Source organism: Haliotis asinina, chromosome 12 (genome assembly GCF_037392515.1).
Source record: "Haliotis asinina isolate JCU_RB_2024 chromosome 12, JCU_Hal_asi_v2, whole genome shotgun sequence".
Taxonomy (NCBI): Eukaryota; Metazoa; Mollusca; class Gastropoda; order Lepetellida; family Haliotidae; genus Haliotis; species Haliotis asinina.
In genome coordinates this window covers 6,850,183-6,868,578 of record NC_090291.1, presented here as the reverse complement: position 1 = coordinate 6,868,578, position 18,396 = coordinate 6,850,183, and positions in this window count along the sequence as shown.

Below are 18,396 nucleotides of genomic sequence, written 5' to 3'. Positions count from 1 at the left end.
AATTTGATATTTCCAGCCGAATAACATAGGTGACATTAAACCTACCTTACAAAACAGTCTGCTCTCATCCGGATTATCTCCACCGATTATTGATTGTTGTCTCCTTGATAGTACATTTGATTTTTGTATCAATAAAGTACAGCATATCCAAACTAGTGGTGCCTAAAAGTCTCTAGCGAATACGACAACATTACTCCCATCATACGTGACTTACATGCGGTGTCCGATAGAGAATCACCTACAAGACCTTAAATCATTTCTGTCGATGCTTAACTGAGGCTGCCCCCAAGTATCTGTACGATTTGATCGCGTAATACAAATCAGCAAGATCAAAGAGCTCTGAAAACAAGCTTCCTATTATAAAGTTTCGTCTGAGAAACCAGTGCCAACGATCTTCCGCTTATTATATGTTTAAAACTGATTTTCAAGACTGAAATTTTATCTCAGGTTCTCGTTTCAACTTGAGCATGCGCTCAGGTTGATGCGCTATATAGAGAACCTCACCCGAGTGTCTACTGATATCAACTATATCAAAAAGAGTTTATAGAGTTACAAATATCCGAGTCTTACAAGGATATTGTTAACTTTATCAACTATATATTGTTGATATAACTGATATCAGTAGACACTTGGGCGAGATTCTAATTATGATCACAAATCAACAGAACATCACATATTAACACAAGAGATATCTCCTGTGGAACACAGTTTTGGTTGATGAATGGTATTGCAAAATGGACTCATTATAGATTACTATTAGCTGTTATCTCCCAAACAGTCAAAGTTGCTGTTACTAATCACATGACGAAAAGCACATGATGAAATTAATATAATCAATCAAGAAGTAAATATATTTTCCAGAGTACTACTCGAAAGTGTACATGCCAGTTTGACACAACTATCTGCGTCATTTATTGAGAAAACGTACAGCGTATTTGCTGATTTTTGTTTAAGATGCTATGAACCATCATCAACAAGCTGCCACCACCAGCACAGTCATGTGTTGTGTTAAATAAGGTTTCACAAAATGTCTGCAGCAGAACAAGCAAGTGGAATTTCATTCATGACACATCTACCATTAATTGACAAAGCCAAACGTTTCTACTCTGCGAGGGCGTAAACATGCCAGCTGTTTGAGAGAAGACGTTTTCTGTTTAACTTCTTTTTCAATGCCAGTGTTTATCTGTACGAAAGTGACTCACTCGTCAAAAACAATGACGGGATTTTAAAAAACATGTGTGAATCATTTGCACTTAAGTAGTTGGAGTGGGTGAATACTACTACACAATTCAATGACACAAACTTAAGCTGTTAATACCAAACATACCCTTTAAGACGCATTTGCATCAGGAACCATATGGTTCTGTTCAATGGGGCAAGAATAAGACCATACGTTGTCTTAACATTTCTTACCTGGCTGTACTCACATGGCTTCACATAACTTCAAACCATAGAATTCGTCTAAATATGGGTTTCAGGACGCCACAGAGAGGAAAACATAAACCGCAATACGAATGGAAGTCTACAACAGTTACTGTTTATCGAGTGGAAAGATGAAACGTTCACGAACCAACATATATCATACACTTTCTAAAAGTAAATAACCCATTAAGAGACATCTATATCCAGACGACTGTAACTTAACAAAGAGCTAGTTTTCTGGAAATGTAAAGTGTTTCGAGTTCACGTGTGTCATATGTTTATTCACCCTCTTGTCTTTGTAAGAGTTTGTGTAGACAGTGTACAATGCAGATTGTACACAAAATGGTGTTATAAATCCCGTCGATTTCTTAAGTCGATTTCTTATGCTGGAAGAATTGCTTCCGTTATTACAGGATGTATCTTCTTGTACAACCAAGGGTCGGGGCGTACAAATTACTCAAAATGGATACTGCTCTGTGTCTCGTAAATCTGTAAGTAGGTTGACCCTGTTCAGAGTAGTTGGAAAACGTTAGGTCGTGTATTGTACGCCGCAAGTATACATACAGTGTTTAGCAGGAGCACTTACAGGCCCACTTACAAATTATACGTACTAATTATAAATACCGTATACCACACACGCCGGTATTACAGTGTTGCACAGAGAAACCCTACTCACCACCAATAACACACTCTGTGCCAGACGCACATGTATGACAGTGTGATGAGCATTTTTCTGATATGCATTTGTGGTAATTTACCATCCTTGCCCCGGAAACTAGTCTAGTGTGTTGTTCGTATCTTTTTTCTCCCCAAAGCATTATACGAAGACATGTGGTAAATATTTATCTCTTAACTTTTTTACTCAAAACACATTAAGTTTCCTCACCGTACGTCGTGACTGCCAAAGTGTAACTGAAAGGCTCTATCCAATCTTGAACATTTGTTGGTCTAAAATATTCCGGAGTGGTGGGGTAACCCAGTGGCTCGTCACGCCGAAGACCCGGGTTTCCTTCCCCACATGGGTACAATGTGTGAAGCCCATTCCAGGTGCCCTCCGCCAAGATACTGCTGGAATATCGCAAAAGCTGCGGACAAAATACTTACTATTCCATTGATCGCCGTGCAAAATAGGAGTAAAAGATTAAGTATCTGTGTCTACTTCATTCAGGAGGTGTAAAGACTGGAACTGTTTTACAAACATACTTCCAGTCTTCCATACTTGAAGCTCATTGCCCGTGTGATGATGCATTTGTAGTGGCACAACCTTCAACGGGTCGCAGATAATACACACTGTTAAATGTAAATAACACTGTGAAATACTGTACCCAATGCCTCGTCCCGAACTTCAGAGGATAAGGGACAACATAAAATGTGAATTGCAAGTGCCTTTAGGTTGTCTTGTAAAATGAAGTCAGTAGATTTTCATAGGTTTAGTACTTTGATGTCTGGAACTTTGCCATCGTTATAGAAGTTTTCCTCCGGCTCAGACGACACGTGTTACCGATCACTGATTATCTCTAAAGAAGTGTCTGGCAGATGAAGGTGGATATAAACACTGTTTATTACTTACTGGTACTACAAAAGAAATTGGCTTAAAACATGTGTCGTAACACATCAATACACTTTATCTGTGGCCAGCGAAATATGGCCCAACTGATGTTTAAAGGACACAACAAGTTCAGTTGGTAAGCTGTTTCAAAAGTTAGATTTATTGTACTGAGTTTGTAAACACTACAAGGCACATTGTATAAAGCTCACGCTAGAGGCGAGCATATGTTTATAGAGATGAATGTTTTAAAAGAATTGATCTTTGGGTAGACGAAGCAATTTCCTCTTTGGCCCTAGGGATACATAAATCAACAATGATGTTTTGTTCATCCGAAAACATTTTATAGGATCACGAATGTCCGTACACAAAATGGTCAGGTTTCAGTTTGTTAATACCCAGTAATTAATGTGAAAACTTTTAAAATAAAAGCGTCAATTTTAAGATTTACGAGGTTGATCTCCGACAACTTGGGCCTAACATATTACTTAATTTAAGTTCACTCATCTACAGGAAAAATGACGCCTCAATCCTTTCATTGCTTGACGAAAGAAACCAGCGCACAGGACTTGCTGAAATTCTGAAACCCTGTGCATAACTGGGTTAAAATGAAGACATTTTTCCAGTAACAACTCCTCATAAAATATTAAAATAGTGGAGTTAAGTGTGTGCTGATCGCGTTACGTGTTTCTACTGTCAATACATGTAACACAAAACTGAACAGGCTATGAACAATGGAGACAGAAAATAGTTGGACACATGTCATGCCTTTTGTTTCGCTCATGCTTGCACGGTGCCGTATAAGGTCGGGTAATGAATGCACCTGTGGGTAACATACAGCATATCAAATAAATTACCAGATCTTATGTTTTGACATTGATTTACACCCACGTAAAATATTGTCACTGATAAGTAATGAGTTATATAGTTAACTTCTTGTTTGGCATTACCAGTTCACAGTTCCAGCATTATGTTGCCCCGTTAACTCGCAATAACCGTTGTGTGAAATGATTCCCATGTGTTTGAAGGTGTTGTCGACGTGTGAGTCGCTTTTGCAGTGCGTGCCTTTGATGTCGGCTGAGAGCAAGCTGAAAATCGATCATAAGCCTTTGAAACTGAAGACGACTTTCTTAGAACAGTGAACATATTTATTGTGTTTGTTTCTTTAAGTTTTGTCGACCAATTAAATGTGTTTCAAGAAAAACAGTTTGCAATTTTAAATTTGTGTTTGTTGGTTTGTGTCATAGTTTTGTGAAATGTATCAAACATTGCGGTAGAAACAAGTTCTGGAAGTTCTGTTTAATGTCGACTCCACAGTTGAAAGAAGAGTTAAAATAAATAAGCAATAAATTACACAATGTCTTCGTAACACAAGAAATGTAATGCAAACTTTGTCAATGCTGTGTTTCACATGTTTCAGTTCACATCCAACGATTTGTCCTTGCGTAAAGATCACGTTTTGAAAAACTTTACAATGAGAGAGACTTTTAGATGCATCGACAGTATTTAAACTTGTAACCAAGTATACATTGGTAATCCGTAAAATCGTGGTAAATACAGCATAGCCGACATATGTAGTTATCAACCGCGTATAAGATTAATTGAATTTATGTGGTCTGCGTGCTCGATTATACGTCAGTTGCTTGAAATCGTTTTGTGGTTGTAAGAAGGGGATGCAATAGGCATGGAGTATCTGTGTACAGTGTTGTAGTTGCCTACGACCAGTAGTTTGTCTGGACCTAATTTATGTTTAACCGTTATACCCCACTAATATCGAAAAATGTTACATTTTTCACTAGAGAGCTCACTAATGTATTTGCTCTGGACTGACTGTCATTGTTTTAATGATCCTTTGAGCTGTTGTTTTACGTTTGATTGTTTTCCTACACTTTAAGTTTGCATCGCCTTTAAACTATTTTGAGCTTGAAAACGGAAGTATTGCCTGGATTGTTTGTCTCTGATGCCTCCATAGCATATCGGCGTCTCTTGCACTTATAGCGTCTACAAAACTGGTTAACGTCATAGAACTGCGTCATAATTGCTTTCCTCCCACTGAATGGTGAAATCATTACACAGCTATTTGCTGTTAAAGATCACATACACTCAAGGTGGGTACAAATACATAGATCATTTATTGACATCGTTATAAATGAAGCCCGTCATTAAAACTACTCATTTCAATATTTAATTACCTTATATCGACCTTTTGACAACAGTGCACGATTCTCCTCCGTGAACGGAATTGCAACCAGTCAGAGGGGCGCGCCTCCGTGAAGTAATATGAGGTATCCCTTTGTGGATCGCTATAATAGTATTCTCTACAATTAGGGGGTGGATTATCTTGCCTATAGGTAAATCTACAATCGTGAGAATTGTTTTGAAAAATGAAAAAATGAAAGTTTTATGCTTTCACTGTCCACTGCCATTTAATTGTCTCAGCTGTTTGCCTATGATACAACTTGTTTGCATAGACGATTCTGTCAAAATCGCTGGTTGCCATAATGGTTATAAATCGTGAATGCAAGATCTTTCTGATTAAAAATATTTAACTGCGAGTAGGAGGTAGTTTTGATCATCTAACTTCATGAAAACAAACCATAATCTACTTGACTCTCAAACTGACAAACGCTACGAGTTTTAAATATGGCAGGGCATTGTCGCGAACATCCGCCAGTCTGAGAATAAATGCTATTTAGGATTGTTTTGACCGAGTTACAAAATCTGAACTACTTCCTATTGGTAGTAGAGTATGTATTTGATTGATAGACAATATGATTTTGCATGGTACTGCTTATAACATAACAATTTTACTCTTGGAATCGAGGTAGGTGTGTAGTACTACTTACAATATTATTGTCAGTTTGACCTCAACTTCGATCGCTTCCGAGGAAGAATTCGTTATGTTATAAGTTGTGCCATGCAAAATCTTTTGGCTATCAATCATTTACTAGAAGTAGTAAGTAGGTTGAGTTTTAACTTGATGAACATGAATCAATAAAGCATTTACTATCTTAGAAGCGAGGTACTTGTCAAACCACCCAATTAAATAGTAAAGTACAGGTTTCCACAAGGCTCGCTTCTCACTGCAAAACAGAGGGGTCCTTTGAAAATCGTGCAAAGGCATGGTTTTCAGTGAGAAACAGTTGTACTAAATTTTACTCAGTGAGCTGTCTTAAATGTAGGTCGATGTTGACAATCAGTCGAAGCGAGAGACACAGGTAGATAGGCCGAATGATGACACAACTCCAGTATAACTCCAAATGTAAGTCCGTGTGTGTGACCCGTCAACACACCAACCAGCCTTGATATACAGTCACTCATTCTTGAGCACTCCAGCGAAGTATGGAACCTTTGCGATCGGTCTCGTATTTACCAACAGTCAAAACACACACCCTTCTACTGATGAGTTCCTAAAGGGAGGTAACTCTAAAGCGCTACATTAAAAGGCGTGCCGCTAAAATACTATTACCGATGATACTCAATAAAAGGCTCAGTTGGTATTTACATCACTGATCGTTATACTGTTTCATCATACTACCCAACAGCACCAAGGTTTAGAATATAAAATGCTGCATTTTCGCACACCACAGAGCTCTACTCGTCCGAGTGTGTTAGCTTCAAGTCAATAAAAACTGTTCTGTTTCACGTAATTCTACGTCTTAAATGCATTGCTTTAATCAGCAGAACTGCCTGCTAGTAAGTTCTCTTATCATTCTAACTCGTCTTTTCTGCTTGATTCTGTTAATGTCTTTTATCTCAACCTCAAAACTAGTCTTCTCCTATTCCATGCTGATCACGTCTCTAATCATCTGAGCTATTAACTAATGTTCTCATGATCCACGATACCAGTTTCCTCCATCCAGAATCCCTATCATCATTAGAAAACGTTATCATTGACTTGAGTTCCACGCTGCTAATTTCAGACCTCTTCACGCCTGTGTTAATGAAACTCATTCTGGTTACCAGGTACACTGCTTACGTGTTATAGATGGAGCAGTTGCGACGTTCACAGTAAAACCAAGACATGTAGATGAAAAGAACCTACGAGGAAGAGACATTACTATATTCTTTTCTAAATTGTCCCTGCAATAACACTCTCGGTTTTCAGTCCTGTACAGAAGACATTTGTCTTGATATTACTCTTCTCTTTCATTGGTTCCACGCATAACTTGGTTGTGTGAGATCAGTCACATCATTCTCTATAAGTTTCTTACCCATCCTTCAGGTCCAATAAATATAACTGACTGTCTGCATGAAGTATTTGTAAGTGTTCGTTTGTCAGCTTTCTTCCATACTCCAATGTATTACCCATTGAACAGGATCATACTGACAGCTTGTTGACATAAACATTAAATTTTCCTTACTTGTTTCATGTACGGCCCTGTGTGACACAACAGTATTTGACTCGAGCGTTGGTCTTCCTTACGGAACACAAGATGAAACAGACTAATCATGTCATCAACTGGCAGAATATATATTCGAAATGATTTTGTCAACAACGAAATGCATTGTAATTTCTTACTGAATTGTAGCATGTGGACAGCATGGAATTATCGTCAATAGAATCCCTGAGTGAAGATGAGAGACACACCATCGATGCTACAGTGCTGCAACTACTTTAGGCTACAGACTTTCTGAAGTGTCTGATTCCTTATACATGGTTTTGTGAAGTACAGTGGTATATAAGTGAACGCCGGGATATTTAAGTCACATGCAGTCGGAGCTTGATAATCGGGCATTCGCTACAGTGACGATGTCGCTGTCGAGTTTGCGCTCTCTTTCGGAAAGGAAAGACGCCATATTTTTCATATACCACCTTTACTATTTATGTTTCTCTGAGCATCGTATGAGACACACCTCTTTTGTTTATCATATATCATTTACAAGCAATAAATATTTCTCTAAAAAGTTCGACGATTTTCCTCTACTTGAGAAGGTGATAGAGATTGGTGGTGTTCAGTCTTCCTCTTGACAGAGTTGTGCTGTACGTTCTTAGTGGCAGACGAGAATGACAAGGAATGGGTTGAAGTTCCTGTATTATTTCTATTCAAATTAAATGTGTTTATCATCAAACGTAATAGTTGTAGTATCGGCATAATTCCATGCAAGTAATATGGTACATGTTTCAAGACAGTTTCTGTTGACCATAGCGGGAAATACATCGTGGTGTTGCATATCTATCAGACATCGTCTGGGACGCTGGTACACATCTCTAGCGATATCTGTCTGCTACAGTTCTGAACTCCCAAGCAATTTAAACCTATGAAGTTCTTCTTGCTTCATGCTGTAAGACGGCTAGGCAGGCATTACACCCAAGGTCGTGCGATCTCTTTCTGTTCTCTGAAGGCCGAGACGAGGCATTGGGTAAAGTATTTCATTTTGCCAGACGTAAACATCTTCATTATCTTTCTATGTATTCGTTGTGATGTGTTGAATCTTGTAACACTACAAATGCAACCACAGTGAACTGACTACAATCTAGAGTTGATGTCTGCTGACTTCCTTGATTCGCTTTTCCGTTGTATCTATTTAATGAAAAGAATTAGAAACATACATTTAACCTCTTCAGAGCGGTTAATAAGGGAATCGATGAGAATGTGATGGAGACGTGGGTGCAGGGTTGGATGTTCCTAGTTACAGCGCTGTGTCACACGCAGTTAGCTACATACGGTGAGGGAAGTGGATGTGTTCTGTGTGAGAGTCTAGTTATAAACTAATTAGGAGATAATCATGTAAAACACATGAAAGAAATACCGACGATTCAGTCAAAAACTGAACTCCCCATCGAGGATGCAAAATTACCACATCAGAAAAAGGCTTATCAAAAATTCATTCGTTTGCATCTGGGCATTGCTTCAAAGTATGTTATTAGTCAGTAACATTGCCTTTAATACACACATGTGTGGTATGTTGTTTTCGTGATTAGTACATGAACAACGCATGACCAAACATTTTCCACCAGTCTCAGAGGTAGATTCACGTGGAACAGAGTAGTATCCAACCCGAGTGACTCAAGTTGTACGTCCTAACCCTTGAAACACACGTATATCCTTTAATGATGGGATCTGTTCATTCACCAAAGAAACATGGTGGCGTACAGAGTATGGATGCCATCGCGGGTGTTCCACGCTATAATATTGCTAGACTATTGTTGAAAATGATGGGACCTAAACCCACGCACTTTCGGTGCAGCAGATCTGGGTCTGTTACGACTGCCAATATTGACTCTTGACATGCTTATGTTGATCACTCATTCCATGTAATGGGATGGAAGGAACTTTGAAGATGATTTCAGTGCTTTATTTGAAAGCCTGTTCATGTAAATGACGAATCTGTTTTAAAATCGCCGGTTACTGATATCAGAAGGAAAGTAAGATTGTTTGTTTGTCTGGGTACAGCCGTACATTTTGTCAAAATAACTCACTTGTGACACATATTTGTTCGGGATAGCAACTGAAAGGCAGCTTTTAATAATTCATCTGTTTTGTCCATTGTGCACCAACCTTTGAGAAACCTGTTGCAGGAAGACGCATTCTGCTTTGATCGTCCTGTTTGTTATTTTGTAAAGATATTTGACACTTATGAGAGACAGTACTCTATTAATGAAAACAAAACTCCAGCTTTGTTGTTAGTTCTGCTAAAATCTTTTTATAGCGTCATGCTATTCCCTGTCATTATCTTGTTTCATCTATGCTTGCTCCAGATCCAACCCGCGATAGTCTTTAATCACCGTAGCACTCCAGCTCAGTGCTACTTTTTTTCTGCAATCTGGCGACAGACGCAAGGTTCGAGTATGTAATCTCTTTAAACATCGAAAGTCTCCATCAACACTTTCTTTTATCGTCAGAAAGCCTGACTCCTGGTCTTAGGTCAAATATGCAATTTACTGAGCATTATTTACACGTATCCGCCATAGACACCCAACTATACAAGTAGAAAATGGGGAATTTAGTGTGACAAATTGGGAAAATACATTAGTATATGTGAAAAAAGATTTTCCTCACCGTAAAGAAAATGTGTAACTAAAAACTACAAATCCTTTCCTCAAGAGTCGGTTGTACGAGCTCATAATGTATCATCACCACTAGAATTAACCTTTACCACGTTAACAAGAATATCGAGTAGAGTCAAACATGACTTCGACCTTACCATGAGCGTGTGTTTAGTGTGTTTATGATCCTCTATCAAAGACGTTGCTCTTAGAAGATGGCTAAAAGGTGAGCTCATCCTTCCCTACCCGTGGAACGAGCCATTAACAACATAAATTACAATATTTATAAGAATGTTTGTTGCCCGCCCATTCATTATGTATAGAACGTTAGTACTGTTTAAGCATAAACCATTAGTCAGTTTGTTGATATAGACATTAAATAGTGAGTTTGCTGGTATAGACATTAAATAGTGAGTTTGCTGGTATAGACATTAAGTAGTATTCCATACTGCGATTGACTTGTACCAGGTGGTTTTCTTTCGTGTCTCTGTATCGGTAAAACATGAGTTGGAGAAATAAATTATTTTTATGAAAGTTGTTTTGCTTGAGATAAACATTATAAAACATTATAATAAAAACTAACCTACGGACACAGGAAATCGTGGTGAAATATACGGCATGGTATCACTCTCGAACGTAAACTATCGTCTCGAATGTAACTCTTGTTTGGGTATGACTTTTTGATGCAATATCACAAAACGCAAGCACCTGAATCCTTAGAGACTACTTAGGCCGTGTTTGAAATTCATATAGTCAATGCTATTTCAACAGTAAAAACATCAACGAGGCTCTTTGCAGTATATAGCATGTACCTCGACCAACTTGCTCCTGTTGAACCAAAGGATTGAGGTTAACACTGCTTTGAACAGTATTTCTGTTATTTCCAGTTGTGTCCACGGTGTATGTAATGAATTGACAATTGAGGTGGGTCCTTTTTGACAACTGATGGAAATCTTTGAATAGTTTTATGACCTTTCAGAAGACGCGTCTACCATACACACTTTGGTTTGGTCTGCTCACGAATGAAGTGTTTTCTTGTAGTTTTTTAAAGCAAACAGTCCAGGTACGTGCAGAATAGACGGAAAGATCACGTTCTTGAACCTGTATACGGGAATCAGATGTGAGATCTCGTAAACACGACTGAACGTTTTGACTATTGTTTATACTCAGAAGACAATTTCATATATAAATCATTCGAAAAGTCACATATTCACAACTTGTTCCTGTAACATCCGTGAAAGAAAAGGTTATGATAATACACAACACGGACACTTGGCAATGTAAACAGTAAAACAAGCACGTTGTCAATAAACTCACAATTGCATCGAAACATCCACATGTTCCTTAGCACAGTAATGCCACCTGGAACACCCGATAAACAGGCAAGGAAGACTAACATTTGGTGAAAGTGTTCTATTGTCTGAAATGAAATATTTATTCAAATCAAATCGGTAAAGACCAATACGAAATGTTTATATCAACAAACTGACAGATGTTTCACGTTCAATGGTTGGATACATTGATAAGTGTAGATTGTTATTCCTAGGAAGATTATGCAACGAATGTCATTCATCAACGAAAACGCTGTTCTGTGCATTCTTATCACTCACTGTTTACTTACATATTAATCCACGCAGTTTTTGCAACACTTTGTTATTTCAGTAGATTATACTTTCGTACAGTACATATGTAGTGACTTATGTGCAAACTGGTATTTTTCCGTCAAAGCCAGCTTTGAGAAGAATAGTTGTAAGTTCTATCTTCTCTTATGAAGAAGCTCAATGGAAATTTTAAGTCATCAATGATGTTTTGTGATGTTGCGAAAAAGCGATTACGAAGAGATGAGACGAATCACGAAAACGGCAGATGTAAGTCGTGAGTACATGATTTAATAGCTCATGTAATTAGGGAAAATGATCCAGCAATATGTGATTTAAGAACTCGAGATTAAAATAATTCGAGGGCTAGACCTAAAATAAGAAATTACGAGTTGAAACGATGACAAAACTAAACCAAAATAAGCTGAAGGAAGAAATGGACGCGTTTTGATGATAAATATCTCAGCAGCGTGGGTATAGCCAGAAAGAAGAGCTTGTGCTTTGAAATAAGATATCAGAGGGAATTTAAGGTAACAAAATTTGTGTTAAGAGTCGAGAGTACATCATTCCTACATCATAAACTTGCGTTGCGTTAATGCTTCACATCAGGTCAGGGTATTCTGCCCAAATGGTGGAACCCTCAATGGAGCGGTTTATGGAAAAACGCAGTGTACAAAGGCAAGATCTGTTGATGCCAAAAATCCTCTGTCGAGATCAATCGGAGACGACCATCAGTTTCAGCTTTCTTTATCGAGCGGTTTTCCGCGGTATATGTGACAAATGCACAACATGTATAATGGAACTTCCTTGAATGTGTGTTTTCGAACCCCCAACCTTTGTTGTCCAGATTATTGTTGACACATTTGAATCAGTTCCACTGCGAAGTCCTTCCTGGACCTAATTCCCATGGGATCAGTGTTAATTAAATGTGCCTCGCCTTTAACCAGTAGTGATATCACTGATGAAGGCAGTTCAGAACAAACGCCTGTATCTCCCTCTTAATCAGTGACTATCGATTTATGATCCGAACTGGTTGGCCAACGGCTACTGCTGATTCTTAATTGATTTATGTTCATGTATTTTTGTATCCAACATGTAGATGGGCGTATACAAATAAATAGGATCACTGAGGTCGGAAACAGGTTTCTGTGTAAAATCCCACCTGTGAATATCCTTGAGTTATAGCCTACGATCTTGCACTTATAATGCAGCAAAGGAGCTGCACACTCTCTCGTCATACCTCAGACCGTCTCAAACGTTTGATATCTTCAAATATCATCCCAGGTGCTTCATGAAGCCTTTCAAGACTAACGTTCAATCTCAACTTTATTCCCATTAGAGCACGCATTGGGTATGGATTAATGATCTTTATGAATTGTTTAATGTTATGAAGTAAACTATGATAGTTATTATAGGCAGTTACTATGCACATAATGACAAGCACATAAAATGACGCAGTAAAATGAATAGCAGTCAAGAAGTAAATGTCGTTCCCAGAGTGTCACTAGATATTGCTTGCGGCTGTTTGACGCACTTAACTGACAACTGTGTGCATCATGCATTAAGAAATATCAGAGCGTGAACAAGAGCAGAAAGAGTATATTTACAGCAGATAAATGCTCATATGTGTAACAAGTGTTAAAGCTGGATATACGTTGGTGTTTGATAAAATGCAATAAGTAACAATATGTAACATGTAATATGTAACAACTGACGATTCGTTAAATGTGAGCAAAATCAGGTGTATGCAGGACCAAATACTCTAGTAACTGCAGCTGCGACCCAGCTCAATACCATGTCACCGCCAGTACAGCCATGTGCTATGTTTCGTAAACTAAATTCTTGTGGATAAAAACAAACAAGAAAGTGAAATTACATACAAGATATATGTACGATCTATTAATAACCCAAAACGTTCCTAATGCCTCCGGTCGAAAACATGTTTGACGTTGGAAATACGTTTTCTGCTTAACAAGTCTCTTTCATTTTCTTCATCTAAAAGAAATTAAACGAGAAAAGTGACTCACGTGTTGAAACAACGACGTGAACTTGAAAACAAGTGTGGATCATTTTGTACTCGGGTAGTGCGACTGAAAATTACACAATATTATGACATTTGTAACGTAACATCAGCCAAATATTCGCTTTAAAATGTTGCATGAAGAATCATGTGGTTCTAATCAACGGGGATTTCTGGTTTTTTTTCTGTTTCGACATCAATACAGTGCCGTGGGTTCCCGTACTGGTTGGCACAACTTCAAACATTACAATTCATTCACCTACTGGAGTTAGGATTTCAAGAAGAGGAAGACATGAATCACCATATGGAAGACATGAATCACCATATGAATGGAAACTGTCTCTCGATCGGAAAGAGTAAACATTCCTGAAACAGAAAACACATAGTTGATCTGCCTATTGTCATATTGTACTCAAACCTCAGTCGCTTGGTTAACGATGAAGGTTGTACGCAGTGTAGTGTTTTATATCACGTCGATGTGTTAAGACACCAGTCGGTTGGACGCTCTCGGGCTGCTGTGCTGGATGAAATTTGCTTGCGTCCATCGTTTTAAGGTTATTTCTACTGGTACAGCCAAGAGTCATGGCAAAAGAAATACCCGTGTTGTATATTCCTGTTAATTGAAGATCTTTGAACAGATATTTGATCCCGTACGTTAAGCCCGTTGGGAAACCGTAACGTATTGTACTATTGAGACACAAGAATAAACGAACGTGATCAGCAGGAGCACTTACAAATCTACTTACGAACAATATATACTAATCATCTATACATACAGCATGCCATACAGGATTAAGGTCGATATTACAGTCAATATTGCACTGCAAAACCTCAGTGGCCAATACATTTTGTCATAATGCCCAAACACACAAATGTAATGTATGATAAGAAACTTTCTGATGCGCATTGTGACAATTAACCATCCTCTCAGGGGGAATAAGTGTTTGTCTGAATCGTTTGTATCTCTATTCCCAACGATGCATCATATCAAAACGTGTTACTTAGTTTTCTGTTTCCTAGTTTATCGCTTGTCCCCTACACAGAACACATCAGATTTCCAATAGTACTATTAGGGACATTGAACCCTGAACTAATGCAAGGTTTCACCCCATCTTTGTGATAACTTTCCATTCTTGTCGACGAATATAGCGTATCGTCGTCCGTATCTCCTTTCCTCGCCAGGCTTTAAACGAAAACAAACGTTGCATATTTATCTATATTAGCTTATTATAACTTTTGACTCAAAACACATTAACATCCTCACCGTATGTGGCATGTAAAGTGTAACTCAAAGGTATGAGCCAATTTTGAAACTTTTTTGGTCTGTATTACCTTCCCCACGATCGGTCTACGAAAGGTTAAATGTTAAGTGTTTCTATTTGCTTCATTGAAATCGCTTTATTCATATATCGCTTCAACGTTTTTATGAACACATTGTTGACGTGATGATGTATTTGTAGGGACACAACATCCAAAATGTCGCAAATAATACATGGAGGGTAATGAGGAACTTTATGTCTCACACTGTAAATAGCATTGTGAAATATTGTACCCAGTGTCTCGTATCGTACGTCAGCAGATACAATACAACGTAAGACGTGGATTTAGGATCTCTTCGTCCATACCTTGTGAAATGAAGTATGTGGAACGTATTAGTTTTGCCACTTTGATGTCCGGAACTAGAGGAGACCTCCGTCGCTACCAGCTCCTGCAATGTCTACAACCGATCACTGAGTATCTGTAAAGAAGTATCTGGCAGACTAAGTGACTACTAACACTTTTTATTACAAACTGATTTTGCATAAACAAGTATTACAAGGAACTGACCTGAATATATGTGCCATTAAACTCCATAACACGGCCGTCTGAGGCCAGCCAAACAGGGCAGATCTTCGATGTCTTTTTACATTCCCAGATAAAGAAGATAGTTTTCTTTATGTCAACTTCTCTGTTATGAGGAAGAACACGATTCGGAATATATCCTTACTGATTCATCATTGTTCACTTGAAGGGGTGAGGATATATACTTCGAAACGTTGTGTTCCTCGTAAAACAGAAGTTGATATACATAGACCGCCGTTTCTCGTGCGTATCCCTTCTAAATGCTTTTCAAAAACCCTTCGCATATGAAGCCTTGTAGAAAACAAAAAATAAAAACCATTGGTAAACTGTTTGCGTTAAAGTATTTATCGTAGTCAGTCGGTACACATTATTTTAGTTAATGATATTGTGTCAATTTTTCATGAGGACTCATTACTTCCAGCAGACCGAAAGGCGACGATAAAGTCATGAAGATGATTGTTTCAGACAACAAGGAACTAATCTGTGAGCAATTTTCCTTTGGCTATCAACATGAAGGCCTCGCTACAGGCACACGGAGTAGATGCATGCATAACTCATTACTACACCTGGTGTAGTCATGGTAACTGGCATGCTTTAAGCTCACTAGCTTTAAACCAGGGATAATATTTTTTTCTTGGCTCGTATACATATTCAACATCTCTTCTGACTAATAAATGTGAAATAGGCACTGATGTGGCTATGAGGTGTTTTGTGGAGTTTCATGGTGTCGTATTGTTCTTGGAAGTTAAGGGTCATCAGGCTGATAAACAAGCGTAGAGACTGCATGCTGCATTTGCAGCAATTCCAAGATGAAGTACATTTCTTAAGCAACAGGTCATTCCAAACAAAGATATACAATAGTAGGGAGAAGTGTGTGTTGATGACGCTATAGATTGTTTCTGCTATAGATACATGTAATATAAAACTGAACAGGCTATGAACCCTTAATACAGACAATGGTTGCATGCATGTCCAGTCATAAGTTTTGCTCCTTTTAGCAGGATGGCGAATGAACCTGTTGAGACAGCTTATCATACATCAATTGAATTAGCAAATCGTATGATTTACACCTTTGTAACATCTTGCCCCCTTGGTCAGAGTCACTGGTCCGTAACGATTGTGAGTTCAAGTCGGTAGAAGATACCGTTTTGTTTGGCATTAACGGTTGATGGTTTCAGCATAATATTCCAACGTTAACTCACAATAACTGTTGGAGTGTGAATAGATCCCCATGAGAAGGGGTTGTCGACGTGTGAGTCGCTTTTGCAGATTCCTTGACGTGGACTGCCGGCGAGCGTAAATTCAAACGCTTGTGTTTGTTTCTTCAAATTTTGTCGACTAAGTAAATTGTTTCGAGAATAAACTCTTTTTTTTTCACAAGTCCTGTTTGTATTTGTTGTTTTGTGTCTTAGTTTTGTGAAATGTATTAAACATTTAATATGGATGGTTTTGTGGTGGCAGCATAATGATGAAAACCCCCTTTAGTGCCTATTACAAAGTTGAAACACAGAGTTAACCTGAAATCCGTACATACAAATATCCGCAGTAAATTAAATCTACTCTGATGAATGTCAGTAGAAACAATGTCATACAGACATAACGCAGTTCCACAATGTGTGACGCTGCCTCATTAATTTACCTTTATCTGACACGTGTATCGCACAAGTGCCTGTTCCTGCTCGAAAATATGCAGGTTTGAAAAATACCATTTTGCTAGTGAGCCTTTAAGACACATCGGACGTATGGTTTGACGAAAATAACATGTACATTCGTAATACTGCATCCTTCCCTTGAGAGTTCACTCAGGTGTTCTTTCTTTGTTGGGTGTAATTTTTGTAAGTTGTTGTGAGTTGTTTAAAGTTTGGAACAATTCTCAGTTTTTGTGACTTTATTCCCGGTGTTTGTGGTGCCTGTTAAGCTATTCTAAGTTTTTGAACACAAATCTTGCATGGACGGTTAGTCTCCGATGCATTCAAAGCAAGTCGCCACCTCACTGCACTCACTGATGCAACAGACGTGGTTAACGTCAATGAACTGTGTCGTCACTGCTTTCCTCCAACTGAATGCCTGTATAATTATACGGCTAATTGCTGTTAAACAGCTAATACCATATTCACCCCGTTTCACGCTCAGCATTTAATACAAATGAGACGTATATTTTTGTTAATGTATACGTAAACTGTTTTGCTGTACTCAATAAAAGAAACATATAGTGCTTCCTTGATATTTATAGCACTGATCGTTTAGTGGTGTTTCACCTTGTACCCAGTAACATCAACGAGAATATAACATTCAGTGTCTCTTATGCCCCATTTTGCATTTTCTGAAACCAAAGGAACTCTTCTCTTCCTAGTGTGTTAGTATCTCCACCATAAGATCCGTTTTGTTTCACTTAAATCTGTCTTAAATACATTTAATTTACGTTTTATCATCAAAACGTCCTGCTGCAATTTTTATTACCATCCTAACTCCTCGTGTCATTCCCGCCATTAATGTCGCTTATCTCAAGTTATGAACACTCTTCTCTATTCCATGCTGATCATTACCAGAATTATATGAGGTACTCATGATCCATGATCCATGATCCATGATCATCATCATTAGGATACGTTATCACTGACCTGAGTTTCACGTTGCGAACTTTAGACCTCGTCATGCATGTATACATAAAACTAATTCCCATTCACAGTTAGACCGCTTACATGTTTTAGTTCGATCATTTACGACGTCCACGGCAACGACAAGACATGGATATGACAAGAACTCACGAGGAGGAGACATTGTATTCCTCACGAAATTATCCCTGGTGTAAAAATCACGATTTTCAGTCTTGTACAGAAGGCATTCGTCTTTATATCAATTTCTCCCCATCACTGGTTTCAAACATAACTTGAGTTGTGTGTGAGATCAGTAACATCATTTCGTGTAAGCTGCTAAACGAAGTGTGTAATTATATCTCCCTCAGCTCCATAAAATG